This window comes from Aegilops tauschii, chromosome 3, assembly GCF_002575655.3.
Source record: "Aegilops tauschii subsp. strangulata cultivar AL8/78 chromosome 3, Aet v6.0, whole genome shotgun sequence".
In the NCBI taxonomy this organism is placed as follows: domain Eukaryota; kingdom Viridiplantae; phylum Streptophyta; class Magnoliopsida; order Poales; family Poaceae; genus Aegilops; species Aegilops tauschii.
The window spans coordinates 576954131-576977436 of NC_053037.3; the positions used below are offsets into that span (position 1 = coordinate 576954131).

The following is a 23306-nucleotide window of genomic DNA, read 5'->3' on the forward strand; positions in this document are numbered from 1 at the left end:
CAGGTCGATTTTAGTGGAACTGCACAAAAGCATCGTATGATCCGAGGGTGCCAGCCGTCTTTCCTTCGACCAGTTCTACCTGGCCAGGAAATTAAATCATGTTTAGGGTTTAGGGTTTAAGTCGTAGTGACCCCATCAGTAGTTTTTCTTTCATACACGCTCTCACAACTTTTTTCTTTAGTTGTGAAGTAAATATTGGCTATGATCTGTGAATCATTGAGATGCATCAGCATGCGTGTTAGTTTTCCTTTGTATTTGATGGAATGTTGTAACGGGGCAACCTTGGAATAGGAATGAAATGGAGTGGAAAGTTTCCGTTTTTCCGGAAAAAATGGAAACGGAGAGAAACCAACGTTTCGTTTCGTTGGATCGCGCCATCGAGCAAAACCAACGTTTAAATCACGTCTGTCGTGTTCGTGTCTCACCCTCCTCCACGGCTCGACCCCACACGGTCGCTCGGCATGCCACTCACCGCAAACCGAGTATACGATAACTTTCCCGCCTGCTTGTCGATGGATCGCGCCATGGAGTACTGGCACTACTGGAAGAGATTGACGAGTTGGGGGAGGACAGCTAGCTGTAGCACGGACTCCCAAGAACTTTTTACATGCATGTTGTAGCCGACTATTGCGACCTTTGAACGCGGAGCAGCCGCGTGTACCCGAAAGTGGCGCGGGCGACGCTCTCTCGGCCGACGCGCCGCTTCAATGCCGGCGCCAGTGAGAGGTCGCGTCCGCTCTGGCCGGGCATGAATGCGGCACTGACCGTTTCGGGCGGGAAGCACGCGCGGGTGATGAAGAGGGTTCGGTTGGTCAGGACCGGCCGTGGCAGCGGTCCAGACGTGCGCAAACAAGAGATGTTGTCCGTTAATATTGCTGCGTATATAATTAGCAACGTAAATAATGTGCCAGTTGGACAAATATGATTGGAGATGGGGATGGAAATGGAATTTTACGTAAACACGGATATGCATGTCTATGTCTATGTGTGTGTGCGCGACGACTCTCGCGACCTGGAAGCGGGGGCGTGTTTTTGATCGAGTTTTCTTTCTTGGTACGTTAGAAAATCAGTTTGTGTAATTCACATCTAGATGTTATTTAAGGATATCACATCTAAGCTCCCATAAGTATATAATGTAGAAACAAGAAACAAAAAAAACTAGGAAAAAAATAGACCACAAACAGAGTGGACATCAACTTAGATGTGACATAACTATGTCACATCTAGATGTGTCCTAGGCAGACCCTTAAAAAATTGTCCGCCAGTTTTTGATTCTTTTTTCCGGGAACGCGCGTATTCTATTTAAACCACTGCTATGGAGAGATTTTTTTACTCCATTATAGCCTCTTGTTTGATAGAGTTTCTCGCGTCTCGCTCTCTCACCCTCTCGATATATGTTACACGCTGGAGGCTCAGCGTTCATTTGCTAGGGTTTGCTATATTCACAGTCTCTCACCCTCTCTTCACCAGATCTAAACAAGACTGCGTTGGCCTCTTGTCTCTCTCTCTCCCCCCTCACAGCTGGTGAAGGAGGCGTCCGTATCCCGTCGCACCGGGAAGGGGAGGAGGTGTAGCGTTCACTCTATCGCCTTCGGCGAGGGAGGCAATATCCACTACCGGCTGCGCTGTTCTCTTTCACCCAGCGCCTGTGCGGGAGGGCCACCGACCCCTTCTTCCTCGCTGTCGTACGTAGTGTGGGCAGATCCGGCCTCCCGCCGCACGCCTTGCCACATCCCGACGACCCTAAGGTATAAGTTTCTTTGAAACCGTTGTTGCTCTAGCTGCATGTGGATCTTTTTCGATCTATAGTCGAATCTAGGTCTTGGTTCAAAGAGGAAAGAAGGTTGCAGTGGGCTGGAGCAAGAATCTAGGACGTGGTTCAATGAGGAAAGGAGGGGCGGAAAGTAGTATAAACTGGCTATCCAGCCGCTTTGTAGGTCGAAAAGGGAAAAAGGGGGTAACCCAGTACACACATCTGTAAGGAACCGATCTCTTTGTTGAAAAGGGAAAGAAACTGGGGGGGGGGGGGGTCGGGTAGTTTGTGCAGGACTAGATTTGCTGCCCTCACATAGGAAGAAGGTTCAAAGAGAACAAATATGGGACCAACGCATATATGCTGCTTGGCTACATACTCCGCATCACCCATTTATACGTGTGGACGCACATGGTGCTGGCATGTCCCATACAGCTATTTTGTTGTGGTTAATCTAAGAATGCCGCCGGAAAATTGAAGCAATGCCACTGTTAAATGTAAATTACATTTTTTAACGAATGTTGTTTCAAGAAAATGTCTCTGTTAATATGAATCAATGCAACCGTTTTAGAAATGCTACTGTCCTACTTTGTTTTCCATCCAAGATAAGTTAGATGCTTATTTTTGTCACTGTTTGTTTCATCCTCCTTTATCGGCAAGTAATTGTTTCCTTTTTGACTCTGTTAAAACAGGGTTATCGATTCAACTTGTTGCTATTGCGACATTTTGCTTCGCTACGCGAAACACTTTGCTTGATTTCAGTGCAACTGCACAAAACGAGATTGGATTTCCTATTTGTGTTGGCAGATTCGTATTTTATCTTGTCCGTCTCATGAAAGTTCAGTACAGGCCTTCATCCACATGATTGTGCAGTGTGCTTTGAGATGTTGTGCTACTTGTTTTGGTACTGTTTTAAATAAATGTTGAATTGAAGCTATTGTATTGCTGTCTTTTCCCATTAAGTAGTGAACAAAAATGGGACCAACCCAGACATGATGCTTGTTGCTTTGTTACAACAAATTCAGCATCACCCCCTTTATAAGCCAGTAATTGATGCCACTCTCAGAATTAACTACTGAATCTTATTTCAAAACTGCAACACTTGTTAGGGATTGGCGGGATTACCATTTTTGTGGCCGCATGTTTCATCCTCCTTTATTAGCCAGTAATTGATTCCTTTTTTGCCTCTGCTTAAACAGGGATATCTATTCAACTTGTTGCTATTGTGACATTTTGCTTCGCTACGCGAAACACTTTGCTTGATTTCAGTGCAACTGCACAAAACGAGATTGGATTTCCTATTCGTGTTGGCAGATTCGTATTTTATCTTGTCCGTCTCATGAAAGTTCAGTACAGGCCTTCATCCACATGATTGTGCAGTGTGCTTTGAGATGTTGTGCTACTTGTATTGGTACTGTTTTAAATAAATGTTGAATTGAAGCTATTGTATTGCTGTCTTTTCCCATTAAGTAGTGAACAAAAATGGGACCAACCCAGACATGATGCTTGTTGCTTTGTTACAACAAACTCTGCATCACCCCCTTTATAAGTAGATGGAAGCACATACTGTTGTTGTGCCCACTCTCCCCTGGAACTGTTTATGGTTTTCGTTAATCTAATGCCGCTGGTAAAATTAAGCAATGCCACTCTCAGAATTAATTAACTACTGAATCTTAGTTCAAAACTGCAACACTTGTTAGGAATGGTACTATCCTACTTTGTAGTTCTTTCTACATGTTTAACCAAGGTATTGTTAAGATAATGTCTCTGTTAAAATGAATCAGTTGCATTGTTTTAGGAATGGTACTTTTCTGCTTTGTTGTTCTTTATACATGTTGAAACAAGGCATTGTTAAGATAATGTCTCAGTCAATATGAATGAATCACACTGATGGAGAATTGCTACTCTCCCGCTTTGTTTCCCATTAATATAAAGTAGATCAGTAGATGCTTTTCTTCTGGGAGTACAAGTCATCAACCGTTATTTCTCAGTAATTGTTTCCCTTATACCTATTGTTGCTTACAGGGATATCAAAATTAAAGCTCGGTTTTATTCCGACTTCGATTTTAGTTGAACTGCACAAAAGGAGCCAATGTGTCCAAGGCAAACTGCTGCATTACTGGGTCCAGTTGGTCATTCCACTTTGCAGAAAGAAGCAGTCACTGTTTGCACTACATTACAGAAGGAATGACTGAGAAGCTTTACAGAGTATTATTAGACACCGGTGACATGACTAGTCTGTAGAGACCATTGGCAATTTAACAACACGTGGAGTGCCCTGGGCAAAAAGTGCCCAAACAAGTACAAGAAGCTACGACAAGACTCCACGATCATAGGCATTACATATTTTGAATGGGAAAAGCTTGTCAAAGTTTAATAATTGATGTTAGCAAGAAGACGTTAGTTTAATATATTGGAATTGGAAAACCATGTCAAAATTTGCTCATTGATGTTAGCCAGAAGACATGCATTTGATATTTTTGAGTGGGACGCCCTTGCTGTGAGCAGCGTCGAGTGTTTTTTCCTATTCCTGTGTTTAGTTTAGAAGTAAATAGTTACTCTGCTGAGATATTCCTGTGTTAAGAGTTTGTTCTGAATATTGTCTATGTAATGCCAGGCCTTGTGTTTGATTGCAAAGTTGAGCTTGGAATGTTGTGGCATGCGGCATCACGAGCTGTTCACCGTGCCTCCTGAGAATAATGCTTCGTATTGTTTTGCATGTCGATCTAATGCCAGTGATTTGCTTGTTAAGAAGATCATCCTCTTCTATTGTTTCCGTGCTTAAGAAGTTCATCGTCTGATGTTTCATTCATAGCCTATACGACAAGTCGGGTAGGTTAGACATGAAACCATATGATCTTCCGACCAACTCATGATATTAGGCCGTGATTGGATCGTCGTTTTCCAACCAAAACCGCTTGTAAAACTGACGCTTGTAAATTAAAGAAGATGGTCTCGGGCGAAGGCGCTTGGTTGGTCGATTTCGACTAGTAAAATATCGGAAGTACTTCACACACGATAAAAACGCTGAACGACACTCGGACCATTGCTAATCCAGCCGTTAGCTGCAATTTGAGCCTTGCCCATGGATGGCATGATACGCACGTCGTGCATGTATCGTCTGGTAATGTCGTCCATATAGCAGTGCTCGTAAAATATACACTGGTCTCTCAAATTACACGCGTAACCCGCCGGTTTTACTTACAGACCTCGGGCCCTCGGTTTCATTACGCCTGTATTTTACGCGTTGTTTCTGATGACGAGTAAATTACACTTGTATGTTAATAGATCTTTGAAATAAACCAGAGCTCCCAAGCGCGGCCTTACCGTTTCATGCCGTCTCAGTTTCTCGAAGGTGCTCATAGGTGTCCGATGATCCTGGCTTCCTGAATGAGCAGCGGGCGCTGTATCAGACCATCCGTAGGGCCCGCGAGGCCCTCTCCGTTGCCCTTCGAGTTGTTGCGCTCGCCGTGGCGCCGAGCATTGTTAACATCGTCAACGAACATGAGGATTCAGGAGATGACTTTATTTTGACTGGATGACACTAGGGACCCACTAGGGCCATAGCCGTACGTACGCAAGTGCCTCCTTATTATGTACAACTATTTTTTTTGGCTTTCTCCTGGTTTCCTGACATCACGGTCCCACACCATTGTCAACCTATGTAGTCAATATAAACGAGAGAATTGCACAAGGTGCGGCCGACAGCTGGGACCAAGCAGCTCGAGCAGTATTTGTGTTTTTGAGGCGTGAGCACTGCAGAGTTTTTCTTGGCGATGATTTCGTTGTTGTTCAAAGGAGAGCAAGGTATTAACTGGGTGGGCTGTGGTCCGTATAGCCCAGGCCAGATATCCAGCCTAGATACTAATTTTTTCAAGATGAAAATGGCTAGCCCAGCTATACGTCTTTTTGAGGAATACCCAGGCAAGGTCAACTTGTTATTCTCCGCCCTGCTGGGCTGCAAATCTTTCCTAGGAGGGATGCATTAGGCTTAAGAGGAAAATGGGCTTTAAAAATCATAAATGGGATGTAATTATAAAAACTGGGCAGTAACTATAAAAAATGCACCAAACACGAAATTAGTTTATAAAATATTATTTATGGATTTTGAAAATCTTAAATTTTCATTGTTGCGTGCGCAATGTTTTGTTGGATTTTTACGTAATACAAATTTATATTTAATCTGACTAGAAATTTCGGGATAAAAATATTTTGGATCCCATCAAAATGTGGGAAATTTTATTGAATTCTGTCTTCAACGGTTGGTTGAAATTATTAATCGTTGTCCTAGCTAGAAAATGGGTTGTACTTTTAACAAACTGTAAATGGGCTGTTGTCAATTCCATTAGAATTCAAAAATGGGCTGTACATTCTTACAAAACGCAAATGGGCTATAATCTCTGCCACACACTTGTGGGCCTACTAAGTGACGCGTCCCCTAAAAACATAAGTTGACGCGTATGCAAGGCTTTGTCAACTTATTATAGTCAACACACGGTTCTAGCAGCAGTGACCGTTGGATGTCTATCCAACAGATGTCGTGCTTCTTCTTCAATCTCGGATATTCTTAGCTTCGGCCGCCCAAAAAAAGATTCCTCCCCCTGACATCTGGGGCGCACCGTTTCGGAGGCTGACCCGTGGGCCTACTAAGTTGGAGCGTACCAAGGGCTTTGTCAACTTAGTCAAGATAAACGATTCTAGCTTCAGTGACCGTACGATGTCCATCCAACGGCCGTAGTGCTTCTTCAACCTCTGGTCTTCCTGGTCCAGCCGCCCAAAGCAGCGCTGGTCGTGCCGCCTGCTCCTGCCTCCCGTGGCCTGCTGTGCTGCCGCGGAGGCCTCACCGCCCCCATACTACTCCCACCGCTGGCCAGGCCATCCCTCCACTCACCCACACCCCCTGTTATTCTGCGGCGACGGCAGCCTCACACCGCAGCCGAACCAGTGAACCCTCGTACTCCTCTCCGCGCGGGCTTCCACTGCTGCGTCTTCCCCGGCTCCGCATCGTCCCCTTCCTAGGCCTTGCCGTCGTCCACCGCCCTGGTGCTCTCGGCGCGGCATGGTCAACATGGTCAACGACCGACTTCCATCGGAAGAGTACTGTACGTGGAGAGGCTGACAGCTGGGTCCACGGCGGCCGCAAGGAAGTGCCTCCTTATTACGTGCAAAATAATTATTCATCCACCTGACAGCGGGGACCCGCCGGACGGGCCACCTTATTTCACGAAAAAACGTTTCCCCCCTGACTGCTGGGACCCACCAGACGGGCCACCGTATTTCGCGAAAAAACGTTCCCCACGCTGTCAGCTCGGACCCACCGGAAGTGCCTGCTTATTGCGCACACAAAAAATGAATACTCCCCCGCTAGCTAGGACCCACCTTGGTGGGAGGCTGAGTTGTGGGCCTACTAAGTTGACAGGGACGGAGGGCTTTCTCAACTTAGTCAATATGAACGATTCTAGCTCCAGTGACCGTACGATGTCCATCCAACGGCCTAGTGCTTCTGCAACCTCTGGTCTTCTTGCTCCAGCCGCCCAAAGCAGCGCCGGTCGTGCCGCCTGCTCCTGCCTCCCGTGGCCGGCTGTGCTGCCGCGGAGGCCTCACCGCCCCCTACTATTCCCACCGCTGGCCAGGCCCTGCGGCGACGGCAGCCTCACACCGCAGCCGAACGAGTGAACCCTCATACTCCTCTCCGCGTGGGCATCCACTGCCGCGTGTTCATCGGCTCCGCGTCGTCCCTTTCCTAGGCCTCGCCGTCGTCCACCGCCCTGGTGCTCTCGGCGCAATGTGGTCAACGTGGTCAAGGAACGACTTCCATCGGACGTGGACTGTACGTGGAGAGGCTGACAGCTGGGTCCACGGCGGCAGCAAGGAAGTGCCTCCTTATTACGCGGAAAATAATGATTCCTCCACCTGACAGCAGGGACCCACCGGACGGGCCACCGTATTTTGTGAAAAAAAAAACGTTTCCCCCCTGACTGCTGGGACCCGCCAGCTACACATTCGCACGCAAGGAAGTGCGTCCGGGCAAAAAAAATGATTCGCCCCCTGACTGCTGGGACCCACCAGCTACATATTCGCACGCAAGGAAGTGCGTCCGGGCAAAAAAAACCAAAACGATTCGCCCCCCTGACTGCTGGGTCCCACCAGCTACATCTTCGCAGGCAAGGAAGTGCCTGACAGTCGGGACCCACGTGGTCGAAGCATACGTAGCGTTGTCATTCTGGTCGCGAATGTGTACGTACATATATACTGGTCGATGTAGAGGCGCGCACGTGTCGTAGTAGAGGCGCGCACGTAGCATGTACACGTACGTACAGCGGCCAGGGTGCAAGAAAGAAAATACAGCGACGTACGTACATACGGGCAAGGTCTCGAACGCCTACTCGCGCATACGTACGGCGAGGGCTCGTGTACATGGCTGGGTCAGAACGGAGAAACAGCGTCCTCGTCGTGTTCATGGGGAGGCAACGGAATGCGTCGTGTTCATGGGGAGGCAACGGAATGCGTCGTGTTCATCGGGAGGTAACGGAACGCGTGGGAGCCAACCGGCTGTGTCGGAACGGAATGCGTGGTCGTGTTCATCGGAGGGCTTGGACGGAACAGGCGATGGAAACGAGGCCTGGCATACCGCAGAACGGAGGAAACGGCCTTGTGTTCGACCGGCCACGTTCGAAACGGGATCATGTTCATCGGGAGGGGTCTGGCGTACCGCAAAACGGACGAACGGACCTCCTACGGTCGAAACGGGGGTCCTGTTGATCGGGAGGGGTGTGGCGTACCGCAAAACGGACGAAACGGACCTCCTACGGTCGAAACAGGGGTCCTGTTGATTGGGAGGGATGTGGCGTACCGCAAAACGGGACTCCACGGGATACTTTTCATCTCCACCGTCGACCTCCTCCAGCCTCCATGGGATACTATTCATCTCCACCGTCGACCTCCTCCAGCCTCCACGGGCTACTGTCGACCTCCTCCAGCCTCCACGGGCTCCTGTTCATCCAGCCTCCATCGCGCGCTACACCACCGGCTACTGTTCAACCACCCCTCCACGGGCACCCCTCCATCGTCTACTGTTCATCTAGCCCTCCACACCACGGGGTCCTGTTCAATCACCCCTCCACGGGCACCCCTCCACCGTCTACTGTTCATCCAGCCCTCCACACCACGGGGTCCTGTTCATCCCAAGGCAACGCCACCGCTCACTGTTCATCCAACCCCCCCCCCCCGCAACGCTCACTGTTCATCCAATCAATCGGCTTCAGTTAGCAGCAGTAGCGAAGGAATCGGTCGATCGGGTTCAGTTAACAGCCATCGATCGATCGCTCGGGTTCAGTAACGTGTAGCCTGCAGTGCAATCGCTCGGGTTCAGTTAGAGCCCAACGCCTCGCTCGGGTTCAGTTAGAGCCCAACGCCTCGCTCGGGTTCAGTTAGAGCCCAACGCCTCGCTCGGGTTCAGTTAGAGCCCAACGCCTCGCTCGGGTTCAGTTAGAGCCAACGCCTCGCACACATGCGCGTATGTGTACGAGAGAAACGCCCATCGCTCAGCGCCCGACCTCCCACCGTAACCGGGAACTCCCCGAAATTTTCCTCCCCCTCGCTTCTACCACAGTTTTTTCCGTCATGGACGGCCCAAAGAATATCATGCAGCTGCGTCTCCGGCCCGCCCAGGACGAAAAGCCCATTTTCTGTCATGATTTTTTGTCATAGAAGTAGGAGCCCACCACATCTATGATGATACCAGGTTTTGTCACAATTATCGTCATAGAAGTGTCATATGTATGACAAAAAAAATTTATTCGGCCCAAAATGTCACGGAAGTGTCTTTTTTTGTAGTGAAGCCACACAGCCATGTTAGTAAAAGTTTTTCAATGACTAGACTCAACTTCGGCCAAGGAGTTGGAAAGGGGGCTACCTGCAGGCAGTCGGCTCTGATACCAACTTGTGACGCCCTCGATTCAATCGTACACTAATCATACAGGCAAATGTGTACGATCAAGATCAAGGACTCACGGGAAGATATCACAACACAACTCTAGACACAAATTAAAATAATACAAGCTTTATATTACAAGCCAGGGTCCTCGAGGGCTCGAATACATAAGCTCGAAAACACAAGAGTCAGCGGAAGCAACAATATCTGAGTACAGACATGAGTTAGACAAGTTTGCGTTAAGAACGCTAGCACAAAAGCAACATCGATCGAAAAGGCAAGGCCTCCTGCCTGGGAGCCTCGTAACTACTCCTGGTCGTCAGCGGTCTCCACGTAGTAGTAGGCATCAACGGTGGCATCTGGCTCCTGGGCTCGGACATCTGGTTGCAGCAACCGGAAAGAAGAAGAAAGGGGGAAAAGGGGGGTAGCAAAGCAACCGTGAGTACTCACCCAAAGTACTCGCAAGCAAGGATCTACACTACATATGCAACATTATCAAAGAAGGCTGTATATGTGGACTGGGCTGCAGAAATGCTAGAATAGAGGGGAGAACCTAGTCCTATCGAAGACTAGCATCTTCTGAAAACCACCATCTTGCAGCAACAGGAGGGAGTAGAGTAGCATAAAGTAAAGTAGTAGTAGTGTTATCAACCTCGGCCAGAGATCCTTTCTCGACTCCCTGCGAGAAAGCAATCCCAGAGCCATACTATCCAAGTGTCATCACAATCCAATTCTCATCACCATCCAGTTCTCATCACAAGTATCCAGTTCTAGTTGTATCGATCGGGATCAATGTTTTAAATAGCTGGCTATAGCTCCGCTATAGCCCGCTATATAGCCTTTTCAGCAGGGTGCCGCTAAATGATCCTATGTACAAATAGCCCGCTATAGCCTGCTAAAGCCCGCTATAACTCCGCTATAGCTAATTTTGAGGTCCGCCGCTATTTGGCAATAGCCCGCTATTTAAAACATTGATCGGGATACAACTCCAAGTGTTTGTTACCGTAGGAGAGGCTATCGATAGATGTTTTCTTCCCTGCAGGGGTGCACCAACTTACCCACCACGCTCTATTAACTCCGGCCAGACACACTTTCCTGGGTCATGCCCGGCCTCGGCCAAACAATACGCCACAACCCGACCTAGGCTTAATAGAGAGGTCAGCACGCCGGACTAAACCTATGCCCCCAGGGGTCATGGGCCATCTCCCCGGGAACTCCTGCACGTTGCGTACACGGCTGGTGAGCAGACCTAGCTACCTCCTTCAACAAGGCAGGTGCTTACGCAGTCCAACCTGGCGCGCGCCGCTCAGTCGATGACGTCTATTAAGCTTCGGCTGATGCATGCGATGCAGAACGCCCATACTATGCCCACGTGATGGTTAGTGCTATCAGGCCAGAGGCCCCTCGGATCAAATATCCAAATCATAGTGGATTAGGAGCATGCGGTAACAAGCAGAGACTCACGAAAGATGTGACCCCGTTGCCCCGTCTCGAGGACTTGCGGCAAGGGCTAGGAATGCCCGGCCACGCCTCGTAATTATCTCGCGGGCACCCTCCAGGTCAACCCGACTCCTCATCACTCGCATATATGCTCACGCGGGTACCCCTCAGGTTCGACCCATCTTTAGTAACAGGGTTCAGTGTAAAGTCATAGTAACCATAGTAACTGTGTGTCCAAACATCAAGGAGAAAACCCAAGGAATCACCCCCGGTGAATTCCACTCGATGTAATCATCAAGGTGAACGTAAGAGGAACCACCCCCGAGGTTCACACTTGAGGGGTTGCACAATAGAGTCGTATCGGAAGTGGTTAAGGCGGAATCACCCTCGATGACCACGACCGAACAGCTACACTACAGGGTTAACATCAAAAGTGTTGTAGAGGTCTCACCCTCGGCACTCGATAGTAACCCAGTAGTGTCGAGCAACTAAGGGGAAAGTGATGTGCGGTGTCGGGGCCTGGTCTTCAATCCCGTTGATCGGGTCTTCGATGATGAAGCAGGGGCAACAAGGACAAGGTGGGGGTCACTGATGGATCACTATCCAACCTATACTAAGCAGTTTAGGATAAGCAGGTAGGTAACAATGAGCAGGTTACAAAAGCAGGCTATGCATCAGAATAGGAGCAAACAATAACAGTAGCAAAATCTAATGCAAGCATGAGAGAATGGAATGGGCGATATCGGGATGATCAAAGGGGGGGGCTTTCCTGGTTGCTCTAGCAAGGAGGGGTCGTCGTCGACGTAGTCCAGCACAGGGGCGGCGTCGGTCTCGGGGTCTATCGAAGAGAAGAGGGGGAAGAAATACTAAATATAAGCACACAGATGCAACGCTAAGCATGACATGACGATAAGCAGAACTAGGGTCGACCTAACGTAATACTACACGTTGCAGACGGAGGGGATAAACATCCGAGGATGAATTCCCAACGTTAGGTGGATTTCGGACAAAGGAAAAGAGGGGGAAAGTTCCAAGTTCACCATGCTAGAGGCATGTGACAGATGAACGGACCACGTATCCGGATTCGTTGGATTTTTTTGAGCAACTTTCATGTAGAAAACATTTTCATCGGAGTTACGGTTTAATTACTATGATTTTTGCAAGTTTAAAACATATTCTGGAATTACTTAAATTAACAGAAAAGGAATATGACGTCAGCAATGCGTCAGCATTCGGCTAGCCTGCTGACTGGTCAAACAGACAGGTGGGGCCCACGTGTCAGCCTCTCTGGCTTAAACAGTGGGTTAAACTAATCTAACAGACTGATTAGAGGGGTGGGCCCCAAGTGTCAATGACTAACTAACTACTAATTAAATAACAGATTTTAACTAGCAGTTTTATTTATTTATAAAACGTTTTAAACAAGTGAGGCCCACACGTCAGTCTCACTAGGCAGCCCAGTCAGCAGTTGACTGGGTCAACCAGTCAACTAGGCCATCAGGGCCCACTGGTCAGTGACCCAGGGGCGGGGCCCACTGAGCCACGTCGGCGTCGGCGCCGGAGAGAGCCCCGGCGACCAAAACTGCGGCGGAGCATCGCCGGACTTCGCCGGAAAAACGCTACAGGGCTCGGGGAGAGGTGCGGCTAGGCGCGTTCGAACGGTCGTTCGACGCCGCATCCATCTACAGTGGCGGCGCGTCCCGTAACAGGCTGGAACGGCGACGGCGAGAGGCGGGGCGGTCGCCGGAGTTCGGCCGCATTCGGATTTGGCGCTACGGGGCTCGGCAGAGTGCGGAGATGGGTGCTTCGGGCTCGCACGGGCGTGATGAGCACGAACCCGAGCTCGTTTGAGCTCGACGGGCAGCGAGGGCACGACTACGAGCTCGTCAGCGACGAGGTGTTCGGGTGCGGCAAAAGCGGCGGCTGCGGCTACGGGGAGAGGCCGGAGAGAGGGGGAGGCAATGCGGCTGCTCACCGTGAGCCTGTAGGTGTGCAATCGTGGGCTCGGGGGAGGCTCGGGGTGGCCGAATTCGACGCTGGTGTTCGTCGGAGCAGAGGAGGAAGGAGAGGTCGCCGCACTCGTTGTGGGGGCTCCTGGCTTGGTCCGGTGGTCTAGGAAGACTTCACGGGGCACGACGGTGCTCGGGGACACGTCGGAGAGGGACGGGGACAGCGGTGGCTGCGGTCAGCATGGCGGACGGTGCAGGGTGCGTCACGAGGAAGATATGGAGGAGGGGGAGGGTGTGTGCGAGGGGATAGGGACCGGCGCGAGTGGGGGGAGGCAAGGCAAGTGGGAGGTGAGGGGGCCGAGGCGTCGTGGCGGTGGAGGCCTTCTCCTCTCGTCGGGTGTCGCCGACGAAGTGGTTGGATGGCGACCGTGCCCGCGGTCGTTCGAACAGGAAGGCGACCGGGGGAGCTGGGCTGGCTCGGGTGGGTTAGGTGGGCCGGCCCAGGTGGGTTCGGTCCACGGAGGGGGTATGGTGGCCAGCCGGGCCGGCCAGTTGGCCGAGGCCCAAGGGTGGTGGGGGGGGGGGGGTTCTTTTTATTTATTTATTTAACCTTTCCTGTTTTCTTTAGATTAGGGCATTAACCACTTTCCAAAAAAATGGTTCACCACCAATATTTACAAATGAAAAGTTTGCCACAAAATGAACATTTTAGTTTGCATATTTGAGAAGTTTGAATTTTGACTTTAATTTGAATTTGAGATCTAGGCTGGATTAGAATCAAAGTGAGATTAGCAATAGTAACAATGATGACAAGGCATCATTAGAAGGGGATTGCTGTAGCATGATTCTCGGGGTGTTACATTAAACTAATGTGCTGCGTCAAAGAACAGATTGCCATAGCATTTTATTTCGCATGTTTTAATGTGGTCGACCATCCATGCCATGGCTTACTGAGGTTATTTTGCTATGAAAAGTAAGGCTTTTGAGATGACGATGGTGTAATATATGATTCCCTTGTATGTTGTTGTAATAGGTGGCTATTAAGATGCTCAACCCCCATGGATTGCAAGGGAACAGAGAGTTCTGCACAGAAGTTATGGTGTTGAGCCGGCTGCATCGCCCGAATCTGGTCAAGCTCGTCGGCTTTTGTGCTGATGATGATCAGAAGCTTTTAATTTATGAATACATGCCTCTAGGTTCACTCGGAACTCACATTTTCGGTATGGTGCTGAACTTCCTTGTATATAGATATAGTTCTTTTCTCCGCTTCATTACGTTGTTGCTGAATAAGTAGAAGCTTGTTTTAACCAGAATTTGGTTTCTTTTTTTATCCAGATCTTTCCCCTGATAAGAAGCCTCCTGACTGGAATGCAAGGATGAAGATACTTGCAGGGGCAGCTGAAGGCCTAAAGCATTTGCATGTTAACTGCAACCCTCCTGTCATAAACTGCGATGTGAAATGCGCTAACATTTTGCTTGCCGAGGGATATCATCCAAAGCTATCACTACTAGGAAAAAGCCTAGTAGTAGCCAGGTCAAATGCCTAGCAGTAGCACGGGTGGCCGCGCTACTGCTACGACGCTACAGCTAACTTTTAGCAGTAGCGCGTGTTGGCCCGCGCTACTGCTATCTAGAGGTAGCAGTAGCATGTGTTACAAGAATGTGTTGTTGCTAATAGCTGTAGTGTCCCTTTTTAAAGAGCGCTACTGCTAAACTCTCGCTGCTGCTAAAATCATACCCCGTGCTACTGTTGTTAGGTTCTGAATTTTTTTCTGCTGCATATTTTCTTTTGTATTTGTACAGGTTTTATACAATAGTCCCTAGCATATCATACACATACACATCTAATCATATCATACACATACAAAATACAAATAGTCTCATCAAATCATGTCATCATCATATATAATCATCATCGAACACAAAATGATGTCTCTAGTCATCATCTCTAAAATAGCGATACAAGTTATGACACCGCGAATACTTGCAACTGCATCGTCAACAAGACTCGATGAAGATTATACATCGTCAACAAGACTCACATTAGTCCCGATTCATAATGCAACCGTGACTAATGTGTAGATCGAGCTCGGACCAAAGTCCTGTTTTCTACTAGTCTCACACACACACACACACACACATATTTCCATTCTTCCAAAAGCACAACTTTTTAATCACCTATCTTGACATAGAGATCGAGCATGGTGATGAGGCCGATCGGTGTCGCCACATACACCTAGGGAGTTATCAAAAGTGGACAAATGTTACTTCTTGACATGGCTAGACCTAGTTAGCGAGGTACATATGTCACTTCCTTAAATGGGTAGATCTACCTAGCTAGTTGGGGAAGGAGATGTCTCTAACTAGTGGAGGGGGAGGAAAAGTGAGGGAAAAGAGAAATGAGTTGCATTAATTAATGAAGGTGGTGTAGTTAGCTAGGAGCATTAAAGAAAGAGAAAGAGAGTAATGGGGGGAGTAGTGAGTGATAACCCACAAGTATAGGGGATCACAATAGTTTTCGAGGGTAGAGTATTCAACCCAAATTTATAGATTTGACACAAGGGGAGCCAAAGAATATTTGAAGGTATTAGCAGCTGAGTTGTCAATTCAACCACACCTGGAGATTAGTTATCTGCAGCAACGTGATTAGTAGCAAAGTAATATGATAGTTTGGATAATAGTGACAACAGCAATGGTAATGGTAACAGTGATAGCAGTAGTTTTGTAACAAGTGCAGCAGTAATGATAGCAGTAGTAACTTAGCAAGAACAATATAAGATAAATTTGTAGGCATTGGATCGGTAATTTGTTGGATGATATTCTTCATGTGACAGTCATAACCTAGGGCAATACGGAACTAGCTCTAGTTCATAAATATAATGTAGGCATGTATTACGTAAATAGTCATACGTGCTTATGGAAAGAACTTGCATGACATCTTTTGTCCTACCCTCGTGTGGCAGCGGGGTCCAATTGGAAACTAATGGATATTAAGGCCTCATTTTATTAGAGAACCAGAACAAAGCATTAACACACGGTGAATGCATGAACTCCTCAAACTACAGTCACCACTGGGAGTGGTCTCGACTATTGTCACTCCGGGATTGTCGGATCATAACACGTAGTTGACTATAACTTGCATGATCGGATCTAGAACATGGATCTAATGGTGATAACATAAACAGTTCAGATATGAAATCATGGCACCCAGGCCCAAAGTGACAAGCATTAAGCATGGCAAAGTCATAGCAACATCAATCTCGGAACATAATGGATACTAGGGATCAGGCCCTAACAAAACTAACTAGATTACATGATGAATCTCATCCAACTCCTCACCGACCAGCGACCTACGAAGGAATTACTCACTCCCGGTGGGGAGGATCATGGAATTGGCGATGGAGAAGGGTTGGTGATGACGAAGAATGAAGATCAGCCTCTCCAGATCCCCAAACGGACTCCAGATCTGGCCTCCCGATGAAGAACAGCAGGTGACAGCGGCTCCGTCTCGTGGATCGCGATAATTCTTTCTCCCTGTTTTTTTTTGGAAAAATAGGATTTTATAGCGTCGGTTTCAGGGTCTGCGGGGCCACCAGGTGGGGACAACCCACCTGGGCACGCCTAGGGGGGCAGGTGGGCCCTGGTGGGTTGTTCCTACCCAAGTGCCCCCCCTCAGGTGACTCTTGGCTCCAGAAATTCTCTTTTATTGTATAAAAGTCCTCGCAAAGTTTCGTTCCATTTCGAGAACTTTTATTTCTGCACAAAAACAACACCATGATAGTTCTGCTGAAAACAACGTCAGTCCGGGGTTAGTTTCATTCAAATCATGCAAATTAGAGTCCAAAACAAGAGGAAAAACATTAAGAAAAGTAGATACGTTGGAGACGTATCAGTGAGTAAGAAGCAAAGTGAGGGAGACAGGAGGTGGGAGCTACGGGAAAGTGAAGGAAGAGAGGATGGGGGAGGGGGTAGGAAAGGTGACTACTGCGCCTTAGCAGCAGCGAGGGCAGGGAAAAGACGATGCTGCTAAAAACGTAGCCGTAGCGAGTTCCTGCCAGGCGCGGTACTGCTAAATGGGGCCCGCCATGTGGCACAATACAAACTTAGTTGTAGCGCGGTCCCCCTAAAAACGCGCTAATACTATTCTCTTAGCAGTAGCGTGTTATCTCGAGTGGTGCTACTACTATACCTAGCCTATCGGCAACGATGTGGCCATAATACTCATAGTGCGTTTTAGTGTTGTCGCGCTACTGCTATGACGGTAGCAGTAGCACCCTTTGTAACCACGCGCCACTGTTAAGTATCAGTAGCGCCTCTTTATAACCAGCACTACTGATAATCCTCTCTGTATAAGGTTTTCCCTGGTAGTGTATCTGACTTTGGATTGCCTCGTCTTCCAAGCAGAGTGATGGGTACGCCTGGGTATTGTGCGCCGGAGTATCTTGAGAGCGGTCAGTTGACTATCAAGTCAAATGTTTTACAGCTTTGGTGTTGTCATACTGGAGTTTATCACAGGAAGAAAGGCTTTAGGTCAGAGCCTAGCTGAGTGTACCCTTGCTGAATGGGTTAGCATCACTTCATGTGTTTCCTTTTTCTTTTGAAGAACTAGTATTTGCTTCTCCCCAATGCTATAAGTCTGTATCAAGGGGATCTTGTGGGGATTTCTGATTTCTATTTGCTTCTGAAAACTGGCAGGAAGAAGCATTATAAGCTTAAATTTTACTTACTTTTTCAGTAGTTTTTAACCATTTGATTAACACGGATTTGTTGAAAACTTTCTTCGATGAAGATTAATTGTGGTGACATTTGTTGTTGTGTAATTTCATGCCATCCCTTTGATTGACAGAAGGAATTTTGCAATGTTGATAGATCCAGCGCTTGGCAATCAGTACAACGTGACATCATTGATCAATGTCCTTAACGTTGCTCGAATGTGCCTGAATACAACAGCCAGTCTCAGACATGAGATGATAGACGTGGCTGTCGCTCTCACTTGCATCTCAGAGTCGAGAAGAATGCAGTAAGCAGCTCAAGTTGACCTACCCAGGGAAGACACATAGGAGGAACTAGTAGTGTGATCAGGAACATGCTCCACTCCCATTCTCGTGTTGGAGAGGGAAATTTTATTTGTAGAAACTAGATAGATAGATAAATAGATATACCTAGAGTAGGTGCAAATATTCCTGTGACACTGGCTTGTCATAAGTCACTAGTAGAAAACTGGGCTTTGGTCACAGGGCAATATTCACATTAGTCCTGGTTCAGTCACGAACCAGGACTAATGTGAGCATTGGTCCCGGTTCGTGCGGCCAGGGGCCTGCCGGGCCTCGTGGGGGCATTGGTCCCGGTTCGCCCGGACCGTTTGATCCCGGTTGGTGGGACAAACCGGGACCAATGGGCCACGCTCCTGGCCCACCACCCTTTAGTCCCGGTTCATACCACAAACCGGGACTAAAGGGCTGGTCCTAGTTGCGGCCAGTGTTTAGTCCCACCTCGCCAACCGAAGGGCGCTCACACCAGTTTATAAGCCCGTCCCTCTCTGCCTTGTTGAGCTTCTCTTAAAGTGAAAATAGATGCCCTTATACAGGGAATTTGACCTAAATTCACAGTAAATTTCATAGAAATTTATTATGAATTTAGGTTTAATTTTCTCTATAAGCGCATCTATGTTTATTTTTTATATTTATAAAATAAATAAACCTTAATAAAATAAATAAAACTAAATAAACCTTAATAAAATAAAATAAAATAAACTATAGTAACTACAATAAATAAACCTTAATAAATTAAGTAAAAATAGCAGCAGTAAAATAAATAAAAATAGCAGCAGTAAAATAAATAAAAATAAAATAATTAAAGTAAAATACATAAGTAATTAGAAATAAAATAAATAAGTTTTTTGTTGTAAGTAGAAACAAAACAAAACAAATAAAGCAAAAGAGAAAAAAAACAGAGGAAAAAAATTATGCCACCTACTGGGCCACCACGGCCCGAATACGACTAGAAACCCATCCATGGGCCAAGATTCAGGCCCGTAGAAGGCCCGGTAGGCCCCATAGGCAAAGAGAACAGTTAGGCCCGAAAGCCTGCAGTTGAGAGGAGTTCAAGAGGGTGGGCGCAGCAGCGCTTATAAACCACTCTCGAGCTCTCTCAACTAGCGAGGTGGGACTAAACTTTTGACGCGGGGCAGCACAAGGCCTTTGGTCCCGGTTGGTGCCACCAACCGGGACTAAAGGGGGCATTGGTCCTGGTTCGTGGCACCAACCGGGACCAAAGACCTTTAGTCCCGGTTGGTGCCACGAACCGGGACCAATGAGTTCCCTATATATACCCCATCGCCACAGCAGAGCACTCTAGAGTGCTCTGTTTTTTCTGGCCGGCGAGGGGAGGGCATTTGGGTGCTCTAGCTCACCTCCTATGCACATGAGGTGTTCGATGAAATGTCTGAGCCACACTAGTTAATCTTTCTCCTCTCTGAACATGACCTCCGAGCTCCATTTTCCCCGAACTTTGTCTAGGTTTAGCGGTCCGTCACGTCCCGTCCCCGTCTTCACCGCCGTCGATCGCCCGCGCCGATCTCGTCGCCAGCACCACCGTGGTGAGCCTCTTGTTCTTATCTTCTTTCTGAAAGGAAAAAATTCTTACCTAGTTACTTGTCTAATTTTGTTACTTTTATTATTCCTTCTTATTACATAGTGCCATGGTTTTGGTATCCGCCCCCGTTGGCCCTCGTCCTGTCTATGATTCGGATGTGGTATATATTATCTTTTTATAACTATTTGGTTCATTTATTGTTTATGACAAATATACCGACCAACGTGACATAGATTTTATTTATCTAGGAGGTGGTTGAACCGGAAATTCTAACCGACCCTATTGTCGAGAGGTTAAATTTAGTTGAAGAAGAAAACAATTATTTGAAGGAAAAAATAAAAAAATTGAGGAGGAGAAGATGATATTGGAGTTGCATGTTGCGGATGTCGTCGATGATCACAAGATCAAGATGGATGCAATGCGCTTGAAGATTAGAAAGATTAGAAAATATGCCATTCATACTGAGGCTTGGTATCATTATGCCGTTGGATCAATTGTTACCTTGGTTGCGATTATGATCGCATTTGTTTTCGCATTGAAATGTTTTACATAGTTTCAATGTATGGTTTAATTAATTAGATGCTCTGGAGAGCTATATATATGTTGTTAGATGAGAACTATGTATGTACTTTGGTTTTAATGTGATGATGAACTTCTATTAATTTGGTCACTTAATTATCTATTCATGATGTTCTGTAATGGTTTTTGACACACTTAATTATATATAATGCACGCAGATGAACCGGCAATGGATGTACGGTGACAGACACACCTCCGAGTACATTAAGGGCGTGCATGATTTTCTCAAAGTGGCTGAGGCAAACAAGCAGAATGGTTTTATGTGTTGTCCATGCCCTATATGTGGGAATACGAAGTCTTACTCTGACCGGAAAATCCTTCACACCCACCTGCTTTACAAGGGTTTCATGCCACACTATAATGTTTGGACGAGGCACGGAGAAATAGGGGTTATGATGGAAGACGGCGAAGAAGAAGAGGACGATGACAACTATGTGCCCCCTGAATACGGTGATGCTGCAACGGGGGAAGCTGCTGAAGATCAAGAGGAACCAGACGATGTGCCCAATGATGCTGCAAGGGGGGAAGCTGCTAAAGATCAAGAGGAACCAGTGCCCGATGATGATGATCTCCGCCGGGTCATAGTCGATGCAAGGACGCAATGCGAAAGTCAAAAGGAGAAGCAGCTTTAGAGAGGAGCTCGACAGCTCAGGCGCACCGCACCTTATAAACAGGTGCGGCTCTCTCTTAGCTAGCGAGGTGGGACTAAACTCACCACCACGCCGCTGTGCAAGGCCATTGGTCCCGGTTGGTGGCACGAACCGGGACCAATTCCACCCTTTGGTCCCTGTTGGTGCCACGAACCAGTACTAATGAGGCTGTGGCCCCACGAGCACCTTTAGTACCTGTTCGTGGCATGAACCGGTACTAGAGTTTCTTACTAAACAGTTTTTTAGTCCCACCTCGCTAGCTGAGAGGCACTAGGAGCGGTTTATAAGCCCTGAGTGCAGAGACGATGAAGAAGAGGCGCAATGCTCACGTTGCTTAGCTTCAAGCCTTGAGGAATAAGGTAGACTGCATCGAGCTATGTGCAGTGCAGTCTACACTATTTCGAAAGGCTTGAAGCAAAGCAACGAGCATTGCGCCTCTTTTTTATTTTTAATAACTTATTACAACTCCGGACTTCTTGTGTTCAGACAAAATAAAATAAACTATAATAAAATTTATGAAACTAAAATTAACAAAGTATTTTCTGTTCAAAACATTATAAGAAACCTCTATTATTATTGAAACTAAAATCATATAAAATTGATGCAACTAAAATTATTGAAGTATTTTCTATTCAAAATCATTAAAAGCAAAAAGAACTTTCATAAAGAACTTTTTTGATAGAAACTTTAATAGCAAAAAGAATTATCATAAAGTAAAATAAATAAGTAATTAGAAACAAAATAAAATAAAATAAATAAGTTTTTTGTTGTAAGTAGAAACAAAACAAAATAAATATAGCAAAAAAGAAAACAAAAAAACTAAATACAGCAAAAAGAATTTTCATAAAGAACTAATGCACTAATAGAAAGTTTATATTTTTCTAAAACTAATGGCACTAACAGACAGTTTATAATTTTGCTGACCTAAAAGCAGTAAGAATTAAAAAATAAAGCAAAAAACAAAAAAAATTAATGCAAAAAACAAACAAAAAAACTGAAAAAAAAAACTATTTTTATACTAAAGTTAATCACAAACTTGTGATTCACACAAATTTCAAACAATTCAAATTTTAACAATTCAAATTTGAAAACTAATGGCACTAATAGAAAGTTTATATTTTTTCTAAAACTAATGGCACTAACAGAAAGTTTATAATTTTGCTGACCTAAAAGCAAAAAGAATTAAAAAATAATGCAAAAAACAAAAGAAAATAAATAATGCAAAAAACAAAACAAAAAAACTAAAAAAAAAACTATTTTTATAGTAAAGTTAATCACAAACTTGTGATTCACACAAATTTCATAGAATTCAAATTTTAACTATTTAAATTTGAAAACTAATGGCACTAACAGAAAGTTTATAAATTTTCTGACCTAAAAGCACAAAGAATTAAAAAATAAAGCAAAAAACAAAAGAAAATAAATAATGCAAAAAACAGAACCAAAATACTGGAAAAAAAATAAAAAACTGCCACCTATTGGGCCACCACGGCCTGAATACGACTAGAAACCCAACCTGGGCCAGGATTCAGGCCCGCAGAAGGCCCAATAGGCCCACAGACAGCACAGTGTGACATTAGGCCCGTAAGCCTGCATTTGAGAGGAGCTCGAGAGGGCAGCCGCAGTGGGGCTTATAAACCACTTCGAGCCCCTCTCAACTAGCGAGGTGGGACTAAACTTTTGGCCGCGGGCAGCGCAAGGCCTTTGGTCCCAGTTGGTGGCACCAACCGGGACTAAAGGGGGCATTGGTCCCGGTTCGTGGCACCAACCGGGACCAATGCCCCCCTTTAGTCCCGGTTGGTGCCACCAACCGGGACCAAAGGCCGCCGCTTCCCGCCCTTTGCGCTGCTGAAAAGGGACCTTTGGTCCCGGTTGGTGGTACCAACCGGGACTAAAGGTTGGCATTGGTCCCGGTTGGTGCCACGAACCGGGACCAATGCCCTTGCTATATAACCAGGACTTGTGAAAATTTCACATCTCCCTCGCCTCCCTCGCCAGTTGCCCCCGCCGCCAGGCTTCCCAAATCGCTCGCGTGCTCCTCGTCGCCGTCGCCGCCGCCGACCGCCATCCCCGTCTCCCCATGCCCCTGCCCCGCGCCCGAGCCCACGCCGGCCGCCGCCCCGTGCCCCGTCCCCGGGCACGCACGGCCGCGCCCCTGCGCCCCTGCCCGCCCCCACCATTGTCGTCGTCGCCGGCGCCCGCCCCCACTGCCGCCCCTGCCTCAACGCCGCCCCTCCTCCCCGTTCGGTCCGGCTCCGGCGACCCCCTTTCCTCCCTGTCCCCTCGATCCTCTTCACATAATTTTTTCATATAATTTTTTTTCATATGCATATGTTGATTATATGGATGGATGGATGATGTATATGTTCATTATATGGATGGATGGATGATGTATGCTTTTTTTCATA

General features: G+C 47.0%; 1 pseudogene; it reads left to right on the forward strand.

Moving 5' to 3' along the window:
- Positions 1 to 18209, forward strand: part of LOC109762235 (probable serine/threonine-protein kinase PBL7) — a 40727-nt pseudogene extending 22518 nt beyond the window's left edge.
- Positions 18210 to 23306: the final 5097 nt, after the last annotated feature.